This window comes from Orycteropus afer, unplaced genomic scaffold (assembly GCF_000298275.1).
Source record: "Orycteropus afer afer isolate SDZICR_OR568_19922 unplaced genomic scaffold, OryAfe1.0 scaffold01021, whole genome shotgun sequence".
Classification (NCBI taxonomy): domain Eukaryota; kingdom Metazoa; phylum Chordata; class Mammalia; order Tubulidentata; family Orycteropodidae; genus Orycteropus; species Orycteropus afer.
In genome coordinates this window covers 99621-116251 of record NW_006922608.1, presented here as the reverse complement: position 1 = coordinate 116251, position 16631 = coordinate 99621, and the positions used below count along the sequence as shown (strand labels likewise).

Genomic DNA, 16631 nt, shown 5'->3' with positions numbered 1-16631 from the left:
TTAAAAGCTTGCAAGTGGCCATCTAGGTGCAACGATGGGTCTCTCCTCATCCAGAGCAAAGAAGAATGAAGGAAACCAAAGTCATATGGAAATAATTAGTCCAAACGACTGGGACACCATGCAATCCTCAGCCTATACGACTATGCAACCAGAACTAGATGGTGCTTGGCTACCACTGTCAATTATTCAGAGGGGGATCTCTGAAGGGGATCCTGGATGGAGTGGGAGGACAATGTGGAACAAAATTCAAAATCATTAAGAAAAATAAGACCAGGTTTGCTGGTCTGATAAAGCCTGATGCAACCACTGAGACTATGGCCCCTAGTTGTCCTTTAGGTCTTGAATTGAATCCATTTCTGTGGCTTCCAGCCAAACAAAAGACAGGCATATGAGCTAAACATTTACACTAGGTAGATAAACTCCTTGGAGAGATCAGTCATGGGAGAATAGAAGAGCTGTGTATACATGGGGAGACTGCTCAGGAGGTAGGAGTGCATAGTAAGGAAGGACACAGGGAAGAGGTAACTATGGGGAGGAAGTGGGAAGGGAGCTGTTGCATTGTGGTAATTAATGTCAGGAGACAAAGCTGTATGGAAAGTAAATTTGCTTTGTAAACTTTCACCCAAATCACAATAAAAATGAATAATAATAATAATAATAATAATAATAAAGCTTTTAAGTCTGATCAATACTAGTTTGAAATTTCTGTCTATTACTGAAGTCCCCTCTATATAATGTGTGTGTGTGTATATATATATATTCATACATTTCTTTTTACCCAGCATTTGCTCAAATAATTTATTATGTAAACATAATCTTTCTTTTCTTAAAGTGGAGATAATAATGTGTACCATGAGAACAAATTATGATTAAAAATAGATGGGCCGTAACCAACTGTCCTTTTCCTTCTTTATCTCTTTCACTCTCTGTTAGGGATTGAATTCTGTCCCCCTAAAAGTTATATTGAAGTCCCAGCTCCTGTGAATTTGACCTTCTTTTGGGAAATATTTTTCTTTGCAGATGTTATAAGTTAAATTAGGGAAGTCACTTTGGAGTGGGGTAGGTTGTAACACTTATTTCTTCTGATTGGCATCTTATTAAAGAGAAGGGAAGATACGGAAACAGAATGACAGACAAGGGAAGACGCCATGTAACAACAATGGCAGATGCATCTATAAGCAACAGAGGAACACTAAGGATCTCCAGCAACCCCTAGACACTAGGAGAGAAAATTTGAAACAGTTTCTATCTGAAAGCTTCAGAAGGCACCAACATGGCTGACACCCTAATTTGGACATTTGGCCTCCAGAACTGTGAGAATATAAATTTATGTTCTTCAAGCCCCAACTTTGTGGAGTTTTGTTATGGCAGCCCTAGAAGATGAAAACATAATCATAAATCAGTCATGTAGATTTCTTATTGCCTCTTGAAGAAAAGTTAGTCTTGGCAGATTCAGGAAAAACAAATAAAGAAAACATTTTGGAAAACCTGAGATGATGCCAGGAGCTACTCTCTCCTATGACTATTCAGAAATATGTTGGGATAATGGTTTAAATCCCACTGGACTTAAAGAATTGGGTGTCAGTCAAAGAAAATTATGAATAAGGACACTGCAGAAGGTTAGAGAAGATACAATGTTAGTGGAGATTTGAAGTTGGCAACAGCTTTGCTTTTGTTTTTATTTTCTGGCTACATATTCCCCATCAGTCATTAAATAAATAGCCACTAAAGTTTATCACCCACCACTTGGTCTGTCATACTGTGCACCACTTGTCTGTCAGTTTGTCATACTGTGGTGGCTTGTGTGTTTCTGTGAGGCTAGAGACTATGCCACTGGTATTTCAAATACCAGCAGGGTCACCCATGGAAGTTTCAGTGGAGCTTCAAAATTAACACAGACTCAGAAGAAGGAAGAGGCCATCCACTTCTCAAAGAATTAGCCAGTGAAAACCTTATGAATAGCAGTGAAACACTGTCTGATATAATACTGGAAAACATAATGAACATCCCTGAAACACTGTCTGATAGAGTGGTGGAAGATGAGCCCTTTAGTTTGGAAGGCACTCAAAATACAACAGGAGAAGAGCTACCTCCTCAGAGTAGAGGCAACCTTAATGATATGGTTGGAGTATAGCTTTTGGGACCTTCATTTGCTTATGTGCCACAATTCAAAATGAAAAGTATCAGCCACAAACATCCATTAATAATTGGAACATGGAATGTACAAAGTATGAATCTGGGAAAATTGCAAGTTGTCAAAAATGAAATGGAAAGCATGAAGATCAATATCCTAGGCATGAGTGAGCTAAAATGGACTGATTTGGGCCATTTTGAATCAGACAACCATATGATCTACTATGCCAGGAATGACAAATTGAAGAGGAATGGCATGGCATTCATTGTCACAAAGAATGTTTCAAGATCTATCCTACTATATACCTATGCTGTCAGTGATAGAATAATATCCATATGCCTAAAAGGAAGACCAGTTAATACTACTATTATTCAAATTTATGGGCCAACCACCAAACCCAAAGATGAGTAAATTGAAGATTTTTACCAACTTCTGCAGTCTGAAATTGACCAAACATGCAATCAAGATGTGTTGATTATTAAAAGGGGAAAATTTAGGGGCCCTAATTTATGGCATAAATACACTGTTACACAAAAGCCAAAATGCATAAACAGCAGAAGATAAACTAGATGAATGGGACCTCCCAAAAATTAAATCTTTATGTGCTTTGAAAGATTTCTCCAAAAGAGTAAAAAAAGAACCTACAGCTTGGAAAAAAAAAAAAAAATTGGCATTGATGTATCTGATAAGGGATGTATCTCTCAAATTTATAGAAAACTCTAACACCTCAACAAGAAAAGGCAAACAACCCAATTAAAAAATGTGCAGAAGACATGAATAGACACACCACTAAAGAAGATATTCAGGCAGCCAACAAACACATGAAGAAATGTTCAAGATCATTAGCCATTAGAGAAATGCAAATCAAAACAACCATGAGATACCATCTTGGCCAGCACTAATAGTAAAGCTCAACAAGACAGAAAATAACAAATGCTGGTGAGAATGTGGAGAGATTGGAACTCTCATACACTGCTGGTGGGACTGTCAAATGACACAACTACTGTGGAAACAGTCTGGAGGTTCTTTACAATTTTGGAATTAGAAATACCATTTGATCCAGGAATCCCATTACTAGCTATAAATCCTAAAGAAGTGAGAGCAAGAACAAGAACAGATATGCACACCTATGTCCATCGCAGCACTATTTACAATAGCCAAAAGATGGAAACAACCTAGGTGCTTATCAACAGAAGAAAGGATAACCAAACTGTGGTCATACACACAATGGAATACTATGCAACCTTGAAGAATAATGTTGAATCTGGAAAACACCACATAATGTGAATGAGCTTGGAGGATATTATGCTGAGGGAAATAAGTCAACCATGTTGTTGTTGTTGTTGTTATGTGCCATCGAGTCGGCCCCGACTCATAGCGACCCCTCCTTGGGTTTCCGAGGCAGTATCACTATGGAAGTAGGATTGCCCAACCTTCCTTCCGAGGAGTGGCTGGTGGGTTTGAACCGCCAGCCTTCTGGTTAGCAGTCAAGTGTCTTAGCCACTATGCTACCAGAGCTCCCAAAGTCAACCACAGAAGGACAAATATAGTATTAGTTCATAATTGTAAAAAAGCAAGGAAAGATTTATACATGGAAAGAAAAAAAAAAAAAGAAGAGATGTGTTGGTTAACACTGGTGATTGGAATGAAAAAGTCGGAAACAAAGAAGAATCACCAGTAGTTGGAAAATATGGCTTTGGTGACAGAAATAACGTCAGAGATTGCATGGTAGAATTTTGCAAGACCAATGACTTATTCATTGCAAATAACTTTTTCAACAACATAAATGGCAGCTATACACGTGGGCTTTGCCCGATGGAGTGCACAGGAATCAGATTGACTACATACATGGAAAGAGTCAATGGAGAAGCTCAATATCTACAGCCAAAAAAGGCCAGGAGCTGACTGCAGAACAGACCACCAACTGCTTATCTGCAAGTTCAACTTGAAATTGAAGACAATTAAAATAAGTCCATGAGAGCCAAAATATGACCTTGATTATATGCCTCCTGAATTTAGAGACCATCTAAAGAATAGATTTGATGCATTCAACACCAGTGACAAAAGCCAGAGATATTGTGGGATGTCATCAAGAACACCATACATTAAGAAAGCAAAAGATCATTAAAAAGACGGAAAGGAAGGAAAAAACAAAATGGGTATCAGAAGAGACTCTGAGCCTTGCTTTTGAACAGCGAGTAGCTAAAGCAAATGGAAATAATGACAAGATAAAAAGAGCTGAACATATTTCAAACAGCAGCTGGAGAAGATAAATTGTTATAATGCAGTGTGCAAAGAGCTGGAGTTAGAAAATCAAAAGGAAACAAGACGCTCAGAATTTCTCAAACTGAAAGAACTGAAGAAAAACTTCAAGCCCTGAGTTACAATGTTGAAAAATTCATGGGCAAAATATTGAATAACACAGGAAACATCAAAAGAAGATGAGAGGAATACACTGAGTCACCGTACCAAAAAGAATTGGTCAATGTTCATTCATTTCAGGAGATGGCCTATGATCAAGAGCCAATTGTATTTATGGAAGAAGTTGAAGCTGCACTGAAGGAACTGGTGAATAAACAAGGTTCCAGGAATTGATAGAATATCCATAGAGATGTTTCTACAAATAGATACCATGTTGGAGGCACTCATTTGTCTATGACAAGAAATTTGGAAGATAGCTACCTGGCCAACTGACTGTAAGAGATCTATATTCATACTCCATCCAAAGAAAGGTGATCCCACAGAATGTGGTAATTATCAATTAATATCACATACAAGTAAAATCTTGCTGAAAATAATTCAAAAGCAGTTGCAGCAGAATATTGACAGAGAACTTGCAGAAATGCAAGCTGGATTCAGAAAAGGATGTGGAATGACAGATATCATTTCTGATGTCAGATGGATCTTGTCTGAAAGCAAAGAATACCAAAAAGATATTTACCTATATATTATTGGCTATGCAAAGACATTCGATTGTGTGGACCATAACAAATTATGGGTAACATTGAGAAGAATGGGAATCCCAGAACGCTTAATTGTGGTCATGAGGAACCTGTACATTAACCAGGAAGCTGTCATTCAAACAGAACAAGGGGATACTGCATGGTTTAAAATCAGGAAGGGAGTGTGTCAGGGTTGTATACTTTTACCATACTTATTCAATCTGTATGCTGAACAAATAATGTGAGAAGCTGGACTATTCAAAGAAAAGTGTGGCATCAAGTTTGGATGAATACTCATTAACAACCTGCGATATGCAGACGACACAACCTTACTTGCTTAAAGTGAAAATGACTTAAAACACTTACTGATGAAGATTAAAGACTATAGTCTGCAGTATGGACTACATCTCAACATAAAGAAAACAAAAAATCCTCACAACTGGACTTATAAGCATCATCATGATAAATGGAGAAAAGATTGAAGATGTCAAATATTTTATACTACTTGGTTCCACAATCAACATCAATGGAAGCAGCACTCAAGAAATCAGATGATGTGTTGCACTGGGAAAATCTGCGGCAAAAGACCCCTTTGAAGTGCTGAAGACCAAAATGTCTCTTTGAAGACTAGGGTGCACCCAACCCAAGCCATGGTATTTTCAGTTGCCTCATAGGCATGTGAGAGCTGCACAATGAATAAGGAAGACCAAAAAAGAGTTTATGCTTTTGAATTGTGGTGTTGGCAAAGAACACTGAAAATACCATGGACTGCCAGAAGAACTAACAATCTGTTCTTAAAAAGTGCAGCCAGAATGTTCCTTGGAAGCAAAAATGGCCAGACTTTTTCTCACCTACTTTGGTCATGTTGGCACAAGGGACCATTCCTGGAGAAGGGTCTCATGCTCGGTAAAGCAGAGCACAGAGGAAAGGGAAGGCCCTCAGCGAGGTGGATTGGCATAGTGGCTCCAACGATGAGCTCAGGTACAGCAAGCGTTGAGAAGTGGGTGTGGGACTGAGCAGTGTTTTGCTCTGTGGTGCATCGGTTCTCTCCGAGTCAGAGCCAACTCGATCTAACAACAGCAAAAGTTTATCATGTGCTTCCCGTGAAGAAGACCTGATTTCTAAGGGATTTACAGATTATTCGATAGAACATCGCTAGTGTGTACGAAGCACATGAGGACAACATGAAGAAATAAACTTAACTGCTCCAATTTAGGATGCAAACTCCATCCACTGAGAAAATCAGAAAACCCACAGTCCTACTCAGGCCTAGAGTGGCTTTTGAATAGCACGAATGATCACTGTTCTGAGGCATTATGGAAACTTCTTTTGGTTTTGTATTTAGCATGTGACAAACATCTCAGGCAAAAGAAAGCCGAATTGCAGTGTCATTTTTCAGCTGTGGCGTGCTAACATGTGAGGAATTTTTGCTAGGTCACTAAATCATGCCTGGCCTCTCCTTTTCCTGAGAAATCATCTATGTGCAAAAAACATCTTATAAACCTCATGCTGAAAGCATTATTTACACAGCAACTGAATGATATGGCCACACTGCTCATGCTCTTCAAATTTAATAGGAAGATTGGATAGAAAACAAGCCTGAAGGAAAATGAAGCTTTTTCTGATGAGGCAGTTTGACTCCCACCCTATGAGCAGAATGGCTATGTCTTCACTGAATAGAACCAGGATATGAAAGCAAGGGGAGTATCTGAGGAGTGGCATAAAGTCAAGAAGGCTGGATTGTATGCAATGTAATGGGCTTTATACAAAATAGACCTAGGAAGGTTGTTGAAAATAGGAAATTCCTTGGAAAATATGTGAATGTCAAGAATTTCTACTTGATTCTATAGGCAATCGATAATCATCCATGTTTTCTGAGAAAAAAAGATAGAGATAATTTGACCAAGCATACTTATGTTTGGGACAGCCTCTAGCTTTCATTTTTCAAAAATGTTGTAAAGACTAGATTTGTAAGAGCAAGAACACAGGTAACAAGCCTTTGGTCAGCTCAGGGAGACAGGGGGCCCACCAGCAGCCTTCTTCAGTGCCCTTCCATCCCAGCGAGCTACCTACTTTGCAACATCCTCTCATTTCTAGGAATGCATGTCCTTCATCTACAATAAAAAAAAAAAAGAAAAGAAAAAGAAAAAGAAACGTCATTGATTTGATTCCAACTCACGACGACTCTGGTAAAGGTTATATGTCAGCTTGGCTGGGCCTGGGTGAGTGGCTGGGCAGCTGGCTGTAGTTATTCCCCAGCATGAGACTGATAATCAACTCCATGGTGGGATCCACTGGAGCAGCTGAGTAGCTGCCTTAAAGTTAGGGTCTGCTTCCACTGCATAAGGAGAAGTTTTGAGAAAGTTCTCTCCAGCTTTGTGGCACACTTGAACCCTTCACGTAGGCTAGTTTTCATTCAGCAGCCTGCCATGTTCCTACTGATCTTGGGACTGTCTCTGATCTTGAACTAGTGGCTTGCCATGTTATTTGGTAATCTTGGGATTGTGTCATTTTTGTGTTGACCTTGGGTTTGTCAGCCTCAGCATCCAGCAGCTGCTTGAGTGAAGAGACGCCTCCAGCTTCAGTGGGCTGGGAGCAAGAGGCAGAGCTGAAGCCCAAGGTCAAAGGGACTTCACCCAGCCCCTAGAGCTTGGAGCTTCTAGCCTCCAAGACTGTAAGTGGATAAATCTTTGTTTGTTAAAGTCATCCACCATTTGTGGTATCTTCTGTTAGAGCAGCACTAGAGAACCAAAACAGTGACCCAGGTGTATCAGAGAATAATTCAGCTCCACAGGGTTTTCAGTGGCTGTATTTTTAGAAGTAGATCACCAGACTTTCCTTCCAAGGTGCCTCTGCATGGACTTGAACTTTCAAGTTTTGGTTAGCCACCAAACACGTTAATTGTTTGCAGCACCCAGGGATCCTACTCTACCACTTACCGGCGTTATCTGCCAAGTTCACTTCTTGGTATCCTCCCTCATCATTCCAGCTTTACTTTCTGATTAGAAATGCAGAGAAAGTCACAGACACATAAAATGGCCTGAACAAGAAGCAGCAGATCTGACCGAGTCCCTGGGATAGACCATGCACCAGTCTCCTGAGGCTGCTAGGAAAGTACTGCAATTGCATGGTGGCAAACAATGAGAATTTGTTCACTTACCAAGTCTAAGTGTATGCAGGCCCATGGTCTGTCCAAAGGCTCTGATGGAAGGATATTTCTATGCCTCTCTTGGCTTCTGGTGATTGCTGGCAACCCTTAGTATTCCTTGGCTTGTAGACACATCACTCTAATCTCTGTTTCTGTTGTCATGGTATTCTCCCTGTGTGTGTATGAGTGCCCAGATTTCCCTCTTCTTGTTAAAACACCAATTATTGGACTGGGGCCCACCCTAGTTCAGCATGATTTTGTCTGAACTTGATTAAATTTGTAAAGAGCTAATTTCCAAATAAGGTCACATTCCCAAGTTCCATGCAGATGTGAACTTTTAGGAGATGCTATTAAACCCAGAATAGAGGTAGGATGCTGGTGTCATTGTATTTCAGAAAGTCAGGAGCAGAGCAATATAAAATGTGGCTGGAGAGGTGGGTGTGGACTCTGTCACATATGGCCCTGTGGTCTATATAAAGGATCTTCGTCAGATTTCAAAAAGTAGTGAGAAGCTCCATGGAGGAGGGAAGATGTGTAGCATTATTGGATTTTTGTTTAAAAGGAGACCTCTTGCTCTTGCAGGGGACTAGAGCAGATGTACAAGGCTAGGGCAGGAGCTTGGGACTGAGCTGTAGTAGTTTGGTCTACAGTGGTGGACAAAGAGATATTTGAAGGCAGCTGTGACATGAACACAGCATCTGAACTGAACCATGGTGCACCTGCCCAGTGACGTGAGAATGGATATGAGTAACTGGGGGAAGGAAAAGCATTTCCTCTCTTAGAACCTATTGTTGTTGTTTAGTTTGCTTTATATAAGTAACAATAATGTGTTTAACTTTTCTAACACTGTGAAGCATGTCATGTGTCCAGGTTGATCAGAGATGAACAAAGCACCCACAGAATGGTTGATGCTGGTGGATGTACATGCCTCATTCCTAGCAGTGTAATGGCTTCCAGGAAATTTGAGTCCAGCCTGTCTGTGTATATAATGCAGGCAGACAAACAGGCATACAGCTGAGAAAAGAAAGATAAGACTTCAGTGGAAGAGAAAATGAGTAACAAAAGAATGCCAAGGAAACCAGGGAAATGTGGGATAGAAGCCAAAGGGAGAGAGTATTTTTAGTAGGAGAGCATAATGACAGTCTCAAATGCTGCTGAGGTTGGTTAAGATGAGACTTGAAATGGCCCAAAATTTATAAGCTTGGAGGCCTTTTAAAAACCCCATCAAAAGATATTTTTGTGGAGTCATGAGGAGAAGCCAGTGTGGTGAGAGCTGAGGGGTAGACAGGCGATGAGGATATGGAGTAAACATTTCCAAAGCCTGCTAGTGGCTATGCAGTATATTTTGTTATTCCTCACTAATCTAATCCTTTTCCTACAGGCAGCAATAGGCCCAGGCTTAAAAAATTAAAATTAATCAAAAAGCTAAATTTCTTAGGTTGTTCTATAGTGAAGGGTATGATTTTGGCCAGTTTGGCCAATTGCATGTACAGGCATGATGTTTTGGGAAAGCCACTTTTCTCCTGGGATGAATGTTTCAACTAACACTTGCTTTTGGCCCTTTGCTCTTCCCTCTGCCTCCCACCTGGGATGGGATTGCAATGCTTGGGAGTGCAGCAGCTGCAAGCATCTATAAGGATAAATGCAAGATGTTACTGATGGCAGACAGAGAGCAAGGGGCTAGAAGGAGCAAGGGTTTGGAGGTGAATTCCTTGAGCAAGGGCCCTGAACAGCTTACTTATGGATTTCTTGATACCTGAAAGGAAAAAAAAAAACAAAAGTCTCTTTCTTGGTTAAACCACTGAAAATGTGCTTCTGTGAAGCTGAAAACCATCATTACTGATACCTTTTGAGTTGGAATTGGCTTGATGGCTGTGGTTCTTGGGTTCTGAAAAGAAGGAGACAGAGCTGGAACTAAAACATGTTTAAGGCTAAGGGGGAAGAACAGAGATGTGGGTCAATGTCTGAACAAGCACAACAAAGAGGAAATTGTGAACATCAGGGTTCAGGACCCAGTCCCAGTGAAGGTCCTGCCTGGACCCACTGGAGTAAGTCATGCTTACAGTCCCCTATGTTCCGGTCTCTTTGGAGATGTATATACTCAGTTTCCCTGGTCATTTTGACCGTAGTCTTTTTAGCCACTTTCTCTGCATGTGTTCTGTAGCCCACTGATTGCTCTGGTAATTGAGGCCCGGGTAATTGTTGGCTGTGGTAAGGCATAGCCACTGTGTCTGCTGTCTGTGCACATTGGGTCTACAACTTTTTGAGGAAACCTGAGTACCTTGTACTAAGAAGTCAGGAACAGTGAATTTTAACACACTTTTGTACACAGAATTTTCTCTACCTTGGAATAGAGCTAAAAATGAATTCTCCACTTATGGTGATTATACTCCTTCCTGAACCTCCTTGGGTAGCACAAATGGTTTGTCCTCAGCTATTAACCAAAAGGCTGGTAGCTCAAATCCACCATGACATCACTGAAGAAAAGCCTGGTGATCTGCTTCCATAAGATGAGACCCAAGAAAACTACAAAGAGCACATTTCTATGCACACATGGTCACTATAAGTCAGAATCTACTTGACAATGATAATAGCCATGTTCCTTCCTCAAGACATAGAGAACATCTCCCCAGCAGTGCACCATAATGGGATGTGTAGAAATAAACACACATGTAATAATAAAAGTGATTTGGAAGACAGCTCCCTGGCCAGCCAAATGGAAAAGATCTATATCTGTCCCCATTCCAAGGAAAGGTAATCCAAAAAAAAAAAAGTGGAAATTATCGAACAATATCATTAATATCATACACAAGTAAAATCTTGCTGAAGAAAATTCAAAAAATGGATGCAGCAGTATATTGACAGGGAACTTCCAGAATGCAAGTGGGATATGGAAGAGGATGTGGAATGAGGGATATCATTGCTGATATCAGATGGATCTTGGCTGAAAGCAGAGAATAACAAAAAGATGTTTACATGTGTTTTATTGGCTGTGCAAAGGCATTTGACTGTGTGGATCATAACACATTATGGATAACATTGAGAAGAATGAGAATTCCAGGACACTTAATTGTTCTCATGAGAATCTCTGGTCTATACCAGGAGGCTGTCATTCAAACAGAACAAGGTTCTGAGTGGTTTGAAATCAGGAATGGGGTATGTCAGGATTGCATTCTTTTACCATACTTATTCAATATGTATACTAAGCAAATAATCTGAGAAGCTGGGTTGTAAGAAGAAGAATGCAGTATCAGGATTGAAAGAAGAATCATTAATACCTTGCGATATACAGACAACACAACCCTGCTTGCTGAAAGTGAAAATGACTTGTACTTGCTGATGAAGATTAGAGAGTACAGTCTGCAGTCTACAGACTTAGTCTGCAATCTCAACATAAAGAAAATGAAAATCCTCACAACTGGACTGATAAACAGCATCATGATAAATAGAGAAAAGATTAAGTTGTCAAATATTTCATATTACTTGTTTCCACAATCAACACCAATGGAAGCAGCAGTCAAGAAATCAGATGATGTATTGCACTGGGCAAATGTGTTACAAAAGACCTCCTTGAAGTGCCGAGGAACAAAGATATCTCTTTGAAGACTAAGATATACAAGCCATGGTATTTTCAAGCACCTCACAGTCATGCAAAAGCTGGATGATGAATAAGGAAGACTGAAGAAGAGTTGATGCTTTTGAGTTGTGGTGTTGGTGAAGAATATTAAAAGTACCATGGATTGCCAGAAGAACTAACAAATCTGTCCTGGAAGAAATGCAGTTGGAATGCTCGTTGGCAAAAATGGCCAGACTTTGTCTCACCTATTTTGGTCATGTTGTCAGAAGGGATCATTCCCTGGAGAAGGATATTATGCTTGGTAAAGTGGAGAGTCAGAGAAAGGAAAGACCCTCAATGAGATGGATTTCCATCATGGCTGCAATGATGGGCTCAGGTATAGCAAGGATTGTGAGGCTGGCGCAGGACTGGACAGTGTTTCATTCTGTTGTGCATAGGGTCACTATGAGTTGGAACCCACTTGATGGCACCTAACAACAACATGGAAGGAGATGGATTGACACACTGGCTGCAACAATAAGGTCAAGTATAGCAATAAATGTGAGGATGGTGTAGTACTGGGAAGTGACTTATTATGTTGTGCAAAGGATTATAATGAGTCAGAACTAACTCAAGGCACCTCATAATATCAGTGGAAGGAGGGGAAAGAAGAGAGGAGCTGAGTTACATATTAGAAAATCAACACTGTGGAGGGGAAGGACAATGGGCCAGTTTGCATCACTCAGCCAACGTCCCCCATATAACACACATATTCCAAAAACTCACTACTATTGAGTTGATTCCAACTCATAGTGACCCCCATAGGATTTCTAAGGCTATAAATCTTTACGGAAGCAGACTGCCTCATCTTTCTCCCACAGAGTAGCTGGTGGGTTTGACCCAGCAATCTTTTGATTAGCAGCCAAATGCCTCAACCACTACACCACCAGAGCTCCTCATGTACGTATTAGCAATGGAGTTTTACAGAATAGATTGCCGCCTATACCACATCTGCTTCACAAAGTCATTCAAAGAAGAAAATGGCTTTTGTAATTATTACTATAATGAATTTTAAAGTTAACTTGAAAATACCACCTTCAGCTATATTTTTATTTTAATTTAAAAGGATCAACATGTTGAATGTGTTGTTTTACAAATTATTAGAACTAAAACTTTAGCCATATTTAAAGCTAATTTTTATGGAAAAATTTTTCCACCTCTCTTTTCTCCTCTCTCTCTCTCCCCACAGAAAAAAAATCTATAGGTAAGCTTGAATATTTTGATGTGGAAATACATATTAAGTATATTTTTGAAACCAGTGTAGGTTTGTGTTATGCAAGATCAGACTACAGTAAAAAAAAAAATTAATATTTGGAGATCTTGTGTTTCATTAGAATTGTATTTAACAAAACAATATTTGGAAAACTAGATATCATTTATGCTCCTATAATTTATGTGTGAGTGCACCATAACTTTGGACATGTACAAATACTTTACAGATTGTTTAAATATATATATATAAATAAATAAATATATATATATATATATATATATATATATATAATCTTTGTCTGTGATTTAACATATAAAACCCATTAAGTCACTTGATGTGCTTGGAATTCATACAATTTAAAAAAAAAAAAAAAGCATATCATTTTTAATGTTTTCTAAAAGCTATTACAGAAAAGTAATTTGGACAACTGTGCATATTTTTCTTGTTACCCAACTGAAAGAGGATTTTGGATATATAAACAAAGAGAAACAGACATCAAAACTAGGGAAAATTTTCTTATGTCGTCTCTCTTACCTGTGGCCCACTGGTGCATGCTTCATTCCTAGAGTATATTAATTATTAACTTGTTATCTCTAATGCTGAGGATTTTAGTAGCTATATGCCTCCTACAACTCTGGTGGTATATTGGTAAGGCATTTGGTTGCTAAGCAGAAGGTAGGTGGTTCAAACCCATCAGCTGCTCTGAGGGAGGAAGATGAGGCAATTTACATCTGTAAAGATTTATAGCCTTGAAAACTCAATGGGGGTTGGAATCAACTTGATGGCAGTGGTTTATGCTTTCTAAAACAAAGAGCGATTCAGTTATGTTTATTTTTCATTTTAAAAAAGACAGAATTGCATTGAATTAAATTTTATTAAAAAAAATACACACACTGAAGTCTCTTCCATCTCTGAACAATTAATTGTAGAGTCACAGCACTGAAGAGAACCCCTGAAGCAATTAATTCAAATAAGAATTGTCAAGTTCCTTTCTCCAGCTTCCAATCTGGTTACATTATACTGGCCACCTCCTAGAAGAGCACTCCATCACACTGTAACACTAGCTTGGGAAAAAGTTACATGTATGTGGATGACACAACCTTGCTAGCTGAAAATGGAGACTTGAATAACTTACTGATAAAGGTCAAAGTCTACAGCCTTTAGAACAGAGTACATCTGCATACAAAGAACAAAATTCCTTATTATTGGACCAATAAAACATGTTATGATAAAGAAAAAAGAAATTGGAGTTGTTGATGATTTTATTCTACTTGGACCAATAATCAATGCCCAAGGAAGCAGCAGACAAGAAAATGCATTTGGCAAATCTGCTTCAAAACTCCTCTTTAAAAGATTAAAAAGTAAAGATATTACTTTGATGACTAAGGTCCTCCTGACCCAAACCAGGATCTTTCCAATTACCTCACATGCATGCAGAAGTTGGAGGATGAAAGAGGATGAAGGAATAATTGCTGTATTTGAGCTGTGGTGTCCACAAAGAATACTGGTTACACCATGTACTGCCAGAAGAACAGACAGATCGATCTTATAAGAAATACAAGTGGGAGGTCGGTGAAAACGAGGGAAACCTTCCATGAGACAGACCGACACAACAACCACTCCATGAACGCAAACGGACCAGTGATCGTGTCCTCAGCTGGAGGACGTAGTGGGATCTTCCTGCACACTCGAAGTTGGGGAAGACTATGGCTTGTTGCAGACAACTCCCAAGTGGTTGGTAAGCTACATTTTTAGTTCAAATGCATTTTGTTTGTAGACAACCTACATGACTTTTTTTTTCCCTCTTCCCCTCTTAAAAACAATGCCTCTGCTAAAAAAAAATAAATAATAAAATCAAGATCAAGATAAATGGAGAGTTCAAGATGACATCCGTCCATTTGTCTCAGTCCTGGTGTTACACGGATGAAAAGCAGCAGTCCATTGTGATGACAGGAGCTCTGGTAGCATAGTGCCTAAGACACTTGACTGCTAACCAGAAGGCTGGCGGTTCAAACCCACCAGCCACTCCTCGGAAGGAAGGTTGGGCATTCCTACTTCCGTAGTGATAATGCCTCGGAACCCCAAGGAGGGGTCGCTATGAGTCGGGGCCGACTCGATGGCGAATAACAACAACAACAACATTGTGATGACAGGTGATAGATCCAAATAACTGCCAACTTGTTAGCATTCCTCCACTTCTAAACTGTCCTTAAGGGAAAGTGTATGTGGGGGTCACACCAGCCTCTCAGTAGTCCAGTAGAGCAACCATACCATCTGGATTCATGTTTTTGCCAATAAAGAACTGGCAGTTTTTGAAATTAGCAAGGATGTGCTTAATTTGTTCTGTAGCCCCTGTCATAAAACGTATTACTCTTTCTGGTCTCTGTTCTTCAAGTTTGCCTTTGATTAGTTTCATGTCATCTTTTCCGTACTTGTAGGCTTCTTTGTGAAGCTGGTTCCCTGTAAGTGATGGTTCGTGACAATATCAACCCCGATGACTACTGTGCTTTCTGTTGCTTCATCTCTGGGTCCTTCAGCTCAGGCATTTCCACCAAGGAGTGAGTCGTCAGAGTTACCCTCCTCTAGGCACAGCCGATCTGCAATCTCCAGCTCTCGTAAATGTTAGGGAACATCTCATGATGGCTGATGAGGGCCCAGTAGGTGATCATGATGGTCGCTGTGGGAGGTGACAGCACTGCTAGCTTAACAGGGTCCTGGAGCTCAGAGTGAATGTGCAGCAGCTGGAGCAGCGCTCAGATAGAAAAAGTGGTATGCTACTTTGCAAGGTCAACAGACCTCAGTTTTTGGTGCCTGCCACCATCCTTCAGGCCATTTTTATGCAGCTGTCTTTAGAGTACTAATCACCTACCACCCTACACCCACCACCATGTACACTCAAGCAGGCTAGCATGCACCCTGGCACAACCTAAGACCAGAACTGGAAGGTAGACAGAAGTTGATTTTGGAGAGCAGGCTACCTTCTCTTCTGCCACCTGGCACTCATTTTGTCCCTCTCATCACCCCACAACACGTGTGCGCACATGCATGTGCACACACGCGCACACACACACACACACTTCCTTTCCCCTGCATCTCTCCTTTATCCAGAAGCAGGGGGAAGTGGTCTAGCATGTGTGTGTGCATGCGTGGAGAGTGCTACAGAATGGCTAGTCCTGCATAGGTAAAGACTGAAGTCTTATTTATTTCTAGTTGGATATTCACTTAGTCAAACCAAACCAAACCAAACACACTGTCGTGGAGTCGGATGCGACTCATAGCGACCCCTCCTTGGGTTTCTGAGGCAGTATCACTATGGAAGTAGATTGCCAACCTTTCTTCTGAGAAGTGGCTGGTGGCTTTGAACCACCAGCCTTCTGATTAGCAGTCAAGTGCCTTAGGCACGACACCAGTATGCACCTCCAGCAGGGAAGGGGACAGAGCATAACAGACGACACTACCAGGGAGAGAGAAAGGAGGGCTTGTCTCTCAAATTTCTGCCTCTGGCCAGGTAAGAAGGTGAATCCTGCATGTGCTCAGGGCATCAGTATTGACAGGGTGGGAAAGCACTGTGACTCTCA

The 16631-nt window shown here is 40.3% G+C and overlaps 1 pseudogene; it reads right to left on the bottom strand.

Moving 5' to 3' along the window:
• Positions 1-15298: 15298 nt before the first annotated feature.
• LOC103212591 lies at positions 15299-15722 on the bottom strand (annotated as a pseudogene).
• Between the last annotated feature and the right edge of the window lie 909 nt (positions 15723-16631).